Source organism: Humulus lupulus, chromosome 2 (assembly GCF_963169125.1).
Source record: "Humulus lupulus chromosome 2, drHumLupu1.1, whole genome shotgun sequence".
NCBI classification, from domain to species: Eukaryota; Viridiplantae; Streptophyta; class Magnoliopsida; order Rosales; family Cannabaceae; genus Humulus; species Humulus lupulus.
Genome location: NC_084794.1, coordinates 131,987,048 through 131,998,352, shown reverse-complemented (window position 1 = coordinate 131,998,352; position 11,305 = coordinate 131,987,048).

Genomic DNA, 11,305 nt, shown 5'->3' with positions numbered 1-11,305 from the left:
AAAATAACTTACATTGGGCTTTTTACCTTTCCAGATTTCGTAAGGAGCTTTGGAGGTACCTGGGCGAAGAAACACTTGATTGATTGTGTAGCAGACAGTGAATATAGCCTCTGTCCATAATCGTTTGGAGAGTTTCTTACTGTTCATCATTACTCTGGCCATTTCCTGCAAGGTTCTATTTTTTTCTTTCAACAACCCCATTTTGTTCAGGAGTTTTGGGAGCTGAGAACTCATGGGAAATACCTAGAAATTTACAAAAATCATCATAAACAGTATTCTCAAATTCCTTACCATGATCACTTCTGATTCTCACAATTGCAATCCTTTTCAACTCTTAATTTCATGCAAAGATTTTTAAAAGCATCAAAAGTGTTCAATTTTTCCCTTAAAAAGTCAACCCAAGTGAAACGAGAAAAGTCATCAACACACAAAAAAATGTACCTTTTTCCATTAATACTTTCAACTTGAATAGGACCCATGAGATCCATATGCAAAAGCTCAAGAACTTTTGAAGTATTAATTCTTGTAACACTTATGTGGGAATTTTTTTAATTGTTTCCCCAACTGACATGGTTCACATTTACCTGCAGATTCTTTGCCCAATTTGGGTAACTCACGAACTAACCTTGCACTTGCAATCTTTTTCAAACTTTTGAAATTTATATGACCCAGTTTTTCATGCCATAAGTCAGTGGTATTACTTATTGCCGAATGACATTTGAGAGTTGGTGAAAGTGTATAATAATTATCAATAGATCTATATCCTTTCAATACACTCATTCTATTTTGATAAAAAATATTGCAATCATCACGAGAAAAATTTACTTTGAAACCTTGATCACAAATTTGACTTATGCTAATCAAATTAGCCTTAAGTCCTTCAACAAGCAAAACATTTCTCAATTTTGGTAGTCCATCAAGACTTAGGGTACCTTTTCCAACAATATTACCTGCCATACCATCACCAAAAGTTACAGCACCACATTTCAAAGATTTGAAATTAGTGAGTATATTTGCATCACCTATCATATGTCTAGAACATTCACTATCAAAATACCAAGAATTAGAGGCACGAGTTTTATGACAAGTAAATGCAGCAAGACAATTTGTTTCTTTTTCACTATCCAAACCCTTTTTGATGGTTTTTTCACAACCTGCTTTATTTTACTATAATGATTGAGATAATTGTTTTTGAAAAAATTCATCATAGTAAAAAATCTAGGCCGGATGTGCCCTTTCACTCCACAAAAATGGCAAATGGGAATGAAATGATCTATTTTATTTCTTTCGAGAAACTTGGTCTGTTTAACAGATGTTGAAACATATTGTACTTTTGTAGCATCACCAGTTTGAGATGTACCTGTAGAGACGTTAGTGGTTGAGCTAGTAAAAATGCCAGATTTCACAAAAATGGTTTTACCTTTTGATTTGAACCCATCAGATCCTAATCCAGAAAAATTACTTGCTTTTTGTCCTACACCAATAACATCATCCAAGATCCTAGAATTTTGATTAAGCATTTTAACAACTTTAACCATGTGATTAATTTCATTTGATAATCTCTTAATTTCACAATTTTTGGCAATAACTTTATCCTCAAGATTCTTCATAGTGTTTTCAAGTTCATCGTTCTTTTTCTGTAAGGATTTGTTATTACTTGCCATTAAGCGATTATCAGAACAAACCTTTAACCATTGATCATACATATCTTTGTACGATTCTTTCAAAGATTCCTCATCCAGATCAGACTCACTGGATTCACATTTAGAGTTTTCTTCTTGAACTGTGTTGTTCAGATAAACAAGCATTTTATTAACCTGCGAATTTATAGTTAATCCAAAAACAACAGTGGTTAAGGCAAGGATTTAGTTATCTTCTTCATCGCTATTTTCAGAGTCCTGATCACTCCAAGTAGCTACCATTACCTTTTTGTTTTTCTTCAGTGTATTGGCACATTTAGATTGAATATGACCAAATCCTTCACATTCCCTGCATTGCACACCTCTTTTATTGCTATTGTTAAAAGGTTTAGAGAAATAATTACCTTTTGAAGATTTGAACGTGGATATTTTATTACCAATATTTTTCATGTATTTTTGAAAATTTTTGGTCAACAAAGCCATCTCATCTTCATCATCATTTTCATCTGAATCTTTCATCTTTGATGATTTGAGATAAACTGATTTTTCTTTGGGAGAACTTGGTTTTTCCTTTTGGCGGATTTCCTGATTGAGTTTAAAAGTTCGCAATGAACCCATCAACTCCTCTACTTTCATTGTGTCAAGATCTTTTTCCTCCTCGATTATTGTGAGCTTAGTTTGAAACCTATCAGGAAGCATTCTAACAATTTTTCGAACTAACACATTATTTTCCAATTTTTCACCCAACGCATAGAAATCAGTGAGAGACTAAGTTTCTATCATTCTAAGATTTTCAAATCTTGCAGTTAACATAACAAGCCTAGAACGCTTGACATTAGCAGTTCCTTCGAATTGTGTTTGAAGGATTTCCCAAGCTTCTTTGGCAGATTCATAGGAGGAGATTAATTTTATGTATCTTTCACCAACTGCATTAAAGATAGCATGCAAAGCTTTGTTGTTATAACTAGACAATTTATTTTCAGCATCAGTCCAGTTAAGTTCAGATTTTATCTTTTTTACATCATTTGATTCAGTTGGAGGTGTCCAACCGGTTAAGATTGATCTCCACGCCTTTTCTCCTTGTGATTTAATAAAGGCCTTCATTCTAACTTTCCAATAAGGATAGTTAGAATCATTCAGTAAGGGAGGACGTGTTATTGAGTCACCTATTGCAAAGAAAGACATAACAAACAAACGAACGGAATACCACAAGATCTCACTAAAAGATTAGTGACCCACTCTGATACCAAATGAAATTTCGTATTTTAACATTACCAAGTGATTTAAAATAAACAACTTAATTAAATGCGGAATACTGATTAAGTTGTTTAGACAGATTCCAGTTTTGTTAACACTACTTATGCAACTTTTTAAACAGAAAAAGAAAAACAGGTAAAAATTCAACACACAAGAATTTCTACGTGGTTCAGAAATCCTTTTAGATAACCTATATCCACGAGGCCACGCCTAGAGAATAAACCAATTAGTAAAGAAATAATGTGTACAAAAGTATTGACTTAAACAATGTAAGACTCCCTCTGAAACTATTGCCGCAATCTTGTTGTACTCTTCTCTACGAATCTGGTTTTGACGAAACGTTGATTCTCTTGAAATCTCTTCAAAGAATAGCGAGTGCTTACTTCCTCCCGGAGTGAGACTTAGATAGAATCCTCTCCCGAAGATCCTTATGAACACGTTCACTATAGACACTACCTATTTACAAGGGACTAGATAGATATCCACAAGTATACTCAGCACTTTCACAAAGATTAAGGTGAACAAACTTAATCTTTACAAATAAAACACTCTTCAAAATAACATAATGTTTACAAATTTTCCAACTGGAAGAGGAAAAATTTTCAAATGCCTTGGCAGGGTATTTGTAGGTGTAGAAATTGTCCAAGGCTAGCTATCTCTGAGATCTTGTAATCAATACAAGAATATTTGTAAATTTTTTTGATTTAGAAAATCTGCCAGCTAGATCAATCCTGTGTCGACACAAAAGGAAATTGTTGAGTCAGCAATGACATCAGACTTATCTGCCAGAACAAACTTGGTCATTTCTTTTGACCATGTTCATTTTTGAAACCTTCCTTATTCCTTAATAAACATAATCCCTGAAAATATTCTCACAAGATAAAACACAATATTTTACCAATAAATATTGATTGTGATAAATAAGGTAAAAATTGTATTTACACTAAAAGAGATTTTCACTTAAAATACCAATTGAATTATGAGATAATTATTAAAAGTTATGTTGCTGATTTTTTGTAATTTTAAAATATTTTATCTAAAAGTAAAGTTAGCCAATCAAGGTTTTACACATTTGATGAATTTCAATTACTCATTTGTACAATATACTAAACAAACCAATTTTTTTTTTACATTATTTTTATTTTTCTTACCCATGTTTAATGCTTGATGATTTCAAGCCTGGCTTTAAAAAAAAATGAATTTCAGCCTAGCTTAAATAAGTAAAATAATAAGAAAAAGAAGCCGAAGGGTCGGGTTGCTCTCTTCCATGGCGAAGAAGAAGAAGTCGATTTGTAGGCCTGAAATTCATTCTGATGATCGGACTGAGCTGTTGTCTCCTGAGGTACAAGCGAAGGATGTTCATTGTTTTGAGGGAGATGGGTTTGTAGGGTAGGATCCTGTCAATCTTGTGGATCTAAAAGTGCCTGGGTCTGGAGTTTTGCAGGTTGGTGATACAGATCGACCGAGTTTGAATATCCAGGGTGTTGAGGTTTTGGACGATGGATTGGGTAAGGGTGTGAGAAGTGCATCTTGGGTGGATAGGGTTGATGAAGGGGATACAGTCATAGAAGGGGACTTTCAGTCAGAGGCTCAGCATCAATGGGAACAATTTAGGTCGAGTAAGCTCTCTTTTTCTGAACCGAAACTTGAATTTACTGAACCTTTGTTTAGAAATGGGAAGAAGCTGGCTAAAGTTGATATTGAAGAGGTTAAAATTCAATATGCAAATTGGAGTTCTACAGTTATATGCATGGTGCTTGGAGCAAATCCTCCAATGGCAATGTTTGAAGGCTTTATTAAAAGAGTTTGGGGCCATCTAGGGATTGCTCAAATCTTTATAATGACGTTGGGGCTAACTTTGGTAAAATTTAATGATGAAGCAACAAGAGATCATGTTTTAGAGAATGGTGTGCTTCAATATGACAGGAAACCTGTTATCATTAGGCCTTGGACAACAGATCTTAGTGCTATTCACCTCATCCGTTCTGTCCCGTTATGGATTCGGCTACATGACCTTGGACTTCAGTATTGGGGTAGCAAGTGTATCAGTGCTTTGGTGAGCACTATAGGCAAATATCTTCTAGTAGATAAGTTTACTAGGGAGCGTTCTCGAATTCAGTTTGCCAGGGTTCTCGTGGAGATGGAGATTACTGATAATCCGCCTCGTAGTTTTCAGTTTATCAATGAGAATGGCCAGATTTTGGAACAAGGAATCGAATATGAGTGGCTGCCTACTAAATGTAAGAGTTATTCTGGGTTTGGGCACACTATGGTGGACTGTCGTAAGGAGAATAAATCTCTTTGGGTGAAAAAAGAAGTTGGTTCTAAAGCTGAAGTCTTAGTGGAGCAGTCAAAAGATTCAGAGGGGCTTAATGAAAAGGAACTAGGGGAGTAAACTGGAGCATTTGATGTGGTGGAGAATTCAGTTCTGAATGCTAAAGAGGTTAATCTTTCAGGGTAGGATAACTCTGGGCAGTTAAAGGATCTAAATAAGGATGAGGAATGGCAAACTCCTAGGCGTGTTGCTACTCAGATTAGGCAGGGTCATATCACTGGTGGTAATACTATCCCGGCTGTTCAGACTCAAAAACAGATCAATCAATTTGTTGTTCTGCAGGAGCAGAAAAAGGGTGGCAAGGACGGGCATCTTGGAGGTAGTTCTTCCAATGAATAAGTGTAATATACTGAGTTGGAACTTAAGGGGGCTGAACAGTGCGAATAAACAAATTTCAGTCCTAGATGTTTGTAGAAGGAATAAGGTTGGAATTGGTGGTTTGTTGGAAACTAAAATGAGGGGGAATAAAATTGTTGAGTTCGTGGAGCATAAACTTCCTAATTGGGAGTTTTACTCTAGTCCAATTATTGAGGGTAGGCTCTTAATCATTTGGAGGAAAGGTATAGTGCGAGTGACTGTAGTGGAGGAGTCTCATCAGTTTGTTCACTGTAAGGTTAACTTGGTAGGCCAGAGGGGTGTTTTTTATGTAACCTTTGTCTATGGGTACAATGTTTTAGAGATTAGATGAAGCTTATGGCAAGATCTTACTCGGATTTCGCTGTCTGTGAAAGCTTGGATAGTTCTTGGGGACTTTAACGCCCCTTTTTCTGGTTTGGATAGATTTGGTGGTAATCCCATACCTGGTATTGAGGTGACAGATCCTTTGGGTTGGCTAGCTGATGCTAAAGTTGGGGCTCTTAAAAGCAGTGGATCTTATTTTACTTGGACAAATAACCAAGAAGGCTCAGCTAGGATTTACTCAAAGATCGACCATGTGTTCATGAATGAGGATTGGCTGGACATGTTTCCTCAATCTTTGGCTGTTTTTAGTTGGGAGGTAATCTCAGACCATTGCTCCTGTGTAGTGTCTAATATTCCCATGGAGGCAATGGGAATCAAACTTTTCAGATTTTTTGATTTCTGGACTGACCATTCTGACTTTAAACAGGTGGTATTGAGTAGTTGGAGGGCCCCTATTAGAGATTCTGGTCTTAGAGCAATCTATCTTAGGCTTATGAGGTTGAAGCATAGACTTAAGAAGTTTAATAGAGACTCCATTGGAGATGTTGGGTTTAACTATCAGTCGGCTATGGTGGCTTACCAGGATGCTCAATTTCAAGCCCAAGTGCATCCTCATGATCTTAGATTGCAAGAGGTAGTTAAGGAGAGGGCTACTGAGTTTCATTTACAGGAACACATGTATCACAGCTTTCTTGCTCAACGCAGCAAGATTAATTGGATTAGGAAGGGGATATGAATACTTCATATTTTCATGCCTGCTTGAAGAAATGTAGAGCAGAGAACAATATTGTTTCATATATTACATATCAAGGTTTACTGGTAGATGATTTTAAGGAGGTGGTAGCCCATTTTGTTGACCATTTTACGAGCTATCTTGGCAGTCTATTGGTAAAATTGACCTGCAAAGTATGGAAATGGGGTCTAAGCTTTCCTTAGACCAACAGCTCTTTCTCTTAAAACCCTTTTCCAGCAAGGAAATTAAAGTTGCATTGTTTGGAATTCCTAGCACTAAGTCCCCTGGTCCAGACGGGTTTGGCTCAGGTTTTTTTAAAGAACTTTGGCAGGATATTGGTCAGGATATCTGTTCAGCGATCACTCAAGGTTTCTCAACAGGCCAATTTCCTTGTGAGCTTCATGAGACTACTCTGTCCTTGGTACCTAAGGTTCCTAATCCAGCTCGGGCCATAGATTACAGGCCTATTGCTTGCTGTTCTACGCTATATAAAGTTATGGCTAAACTGTTATGTTCCCGTTTGCTGTGGTGCTTCCAGTTCTTATCCAGTCTAATCAGGGTGCGTTTGTAAGGGGTAGGTCGATTGCTCATAATATTATGATTTTTCAGGATCTCATCAAGAATTATGAAAGGGTTGTTACTTCTCCTCGTTGTGCTATTAAAATGGATCTTAGTAAGGCTTACGACACAGTTGACTGGAAATTTCTTGAAGATCTTTTGAGGGCCTATTGTTTCCCTATGAAGTTTATTGGCTGGATAATGTCTTGTGTGAGAAACACATCCTATTCTTTATTGTTAAATGGCAGAGTTCAGAGTAGATTTAAGGGTGAAAAGGGGCTGCGTCAAGGGGATCCTATGTCTCCCCTTCTCTTTGTGCTCATTATGGAGTATATGACTAGAAGTCTTCAATTGGCTGCTCGGTCTTCTTCATTTCATTACCACCCTATGTGTAAGAGTCTTAAGCTCCTTAACTTGTGTTTTGCTGATGATCTAATCTTGTTTTGTAAAGGATCTCTCACGGCAGTGAGCATTCTTAAGGAAGCACTTGGGAAGTTTAGTGAGGCTACTTGGCTGTCAATCAATGCCAATAAGTCTCATATCTATTTTGGTGGAGTTAATGCAGCTGAGAGAAGGGTGATTGCTGAGGCTATTCAACTTCCTGAGGGGAGCTTTCCTCTTCGGTATCTTGGGGTTCCTATGAGACCAACCAAATGGAAACATGAGGATTGTGAGATCATTGTGCATAAAATTAGGACAAAGTTGTTATCTTGGTCTAGTAGGCATTTATCCTATGCTGGCCGGTTATTACTTATTCATTCTGTTTTGTTTGGTCTTAGAAATTATTGGATGAATGTGTTTATTTTGCCTCAGAGTATTGTCAAGGAGGTTGAGAAATTATGCAAATTGTTTCTGTGGGGGGCCTCTGGGATTCGAAGTAAACTCCATCTAGCTTCTTGGCATCAGGTTTGCCTTCCTAAGGCTTATGGAGGGCTCGGGCTCAGAGATGGGGCTAGCTGGAACAGAGCGCTTCTAGCTAAATATATGTGGGCTGTTTCTGCAAAACAGGACCTTCTTTGGGTCAAATGGATCCAGAATGTATATTTGAAGGGAGTTAATTTTTGGAATTATGTTTTGAAACAGGATAGCAGCTGGTATTGGCAGAAACTTTGCCATTTAAGGAGCAAGTTTAGTGAAAGAGAGCTGTTTGCTGCTGACATTTCAGGGAAGTTCAAGCCTTCCAAATTATATAACAGTACAATAAACCAACAGCTTGTGGAGTATAAGAATGCAGTTTGGTGTAGGACAATCCTTCCTAAGCACAGATTCTTGCTATGGCTGGTGGTCAATTCTTACCTCCTGACTAGAGACAATTTAGCTAGGTTCAACATTTAGTTGAATAACTTATCTTGTCCAGTTTGTGAAGACCATTTGGAAAGTCACAACCATCTCTTTTTTGATTGCTGCCATTCTAAGAGGATTTTGTCTTGCATTTTTACTTGGCTTGGGTTTCAAGCTTGGTCTAATAACTATACTGATTGGGTTGTTTGGCTTAATGTTGGGCATAATGGCATTGTGGATTCGATTCTGAATATGGTGTTAGCTGCAGTGATTTATCACATTTGGAGGAATAGAAAATGGTGCATTTTTTATGGTTATTCTTTGACAGTTAGTTGTATAGCTAAGGGTGTAATTACCTTAGTTAAATATAGGTTATACATTGTTCATAACAGGAAGTTATTACCTCAACATAAGCTTTTTATAAGGAAACTTCAATGTAACTAGTGTGAGTGTTGGGGCTGTTTTTGGCCGAGTTCTATGTTGTGCTGGTTGGGTGGTTTGCCCTTGGTTGTAATTGTTTGTTTGTTCAATGAAGTTTTTCCTTCTTGATAAAAAAAAAAAAAAGAGTAAAATATTGTCATTGTGAAATAATGACATCGCTGGAAAAGAACAAAATTGTAATATTGTTGGAGAAGATTGAAAAGAATGGACAGAAATTTAGTACCTTAAAAAGAATTGGTGAAAGAAATATATGGGAATATTCTAATAAGAGGCCAATGAAAAATAAAAAAAACTTACGTAAAACCCAGATTATACAATAAACTGGATATTAAAAAATAATAAGAAGACTACTAAAAAAGATTTAAAGTAAAATATTAAATGGTTTAACACACTAAAATTCAAACAATGATTTAAGTAGTACTAATAATGTTACCTTTTGTTATGTTGCTCTTATATATATTTATACATAGAATAGTTAAGTTTTGTTTCTATTTGAGTTATTAGTATTTTTAAATCTATTTTATTTCACTTTCATTATATATTTTATTACATTTTTCAATTAATTATTCATTATTATTACTAATGGATTATTATTTATTTTCTTATTAATTCAGAATTTATATTTAGATTAATCTATTTTATTTATTTTTAATTAAGTATTAAGTATTAAACTTAATTAATAATATCACCTACATATACATATCTACTCATCCTTGTTATTAGGAAAAAAATGTTAAAAAATTATGTCTTTCAGTATATTAATATTCAAATAATAATTACTATTTTTTTAAAGACTAAATATATCACCTTTAATTTGTTAAATTACTTTCATATATAGAGTAAAATAAAGAAAATTTTTAAAAACCACTCTTAAGTGAAAAAAAATTATTATGGATCAATAGCATTATTTTTATGAAGTTATCTTATTTTTTTTTTAATAAAAAAGATGATTTATTGAGATTTATACTAAATAATTTTCCTACAACTATACTATACTATTTTCAAATATCATTAAACAAATATAAGAATTATTCTAAAATATATATTTTTGAAAGAGACTAAAATATATATTCTAAATAATACTAATCACCACACGAAGTGTGGTTCTATTAACTAGTTTTCTAAATAAAATTAAACGAACACGCATTGTACGTTGTTTGCACTTAGTATCTCTTCAATATAAAAAATGTGTAGATAATGAAAATTCTTGTTTTTAACGGTCTGCTTCGTTAATTTTAATGAAATATTCTAAATATTTAACAGAATATAACTTTAAAACTAAATAAAAATAAATATTTATTAATTATATTAATATAAATTCAAATATTATAAAATATCATTATTATAATAATATTTAATATAAGACTACATATATAATAATTATATTAATATAAATTCAAATTCAAATGTTATAAATTATTATTATAATAATATATAATAAAAGATTAGATATTTAATAATTATATTAATATAAATTTAAATGTTATAAAATATATATAATATTTTATAAACAAGAATGTTATTATATTATGATAATAATATATGTTGTCTGTGATTTCATCATTGGACATGTGGCTGTAATTAGAGAAGTAATTAAGCTTCTCGGGAGATAATAAAGCTTTGTAGATCTCGTCCAGAGCTTTTCGGAGTGTAGTCTCATCTGAGTAAGTCATGATCCCTTTTTAGGCGTGGATGTCTCCAAGTGAGGCCATGTCCTAAGGATCACACTAGCGGTCCTCTTGTCTTCTTGACCCGGTAGTCTTCCAGGTCTAGGAGATTTGTCCTCGGGTCTAGAGAGAACGCCAGGTGTCAGTCATTGTAGCCTTTGGCCACCACAAGACCGTCTCACAGCTTTTTTAGTGCCTCGAGTAGTGGCGTCAAGTTCGGACACTCGACAGTTGGTATTTCCCACAACACCGCCTGACACAAGAAAATGTGCAGTCTCATTCTCACAACATCAGAGGCGTGTCTCCCGTAAAGTTGGTGGGTTGCAACCTACGAATTGGGCCTCATGTGATATACGTACAGGCCCACGATCTTAATTAAAATATTTGGAGGGGTTGAATAGCAATTAACTTCCCAAATAGTTGGGGAATATTTGTAATATATGATATTAATGACCCTCAACCTCTATAAATAGGGCAAGGGTATCATTGTAAAAGGATTAAAAAATTATTATACATAGAGCACTCTATACGCTGCCCAAGAACGCCTCCATTGAAGCTTCCCATCACAAGCATCAAGAACACTAATACTAAAGACTCGTGGACTAGAGTTGTTTTATAAACTAAATCGCATAAAATCTCGGTGTTAATCTTCTTTATTTTCTTTAAGTTCAGTTATTAAGTTGATAGCAAAAAGAGCAGTCACCATTTTTGT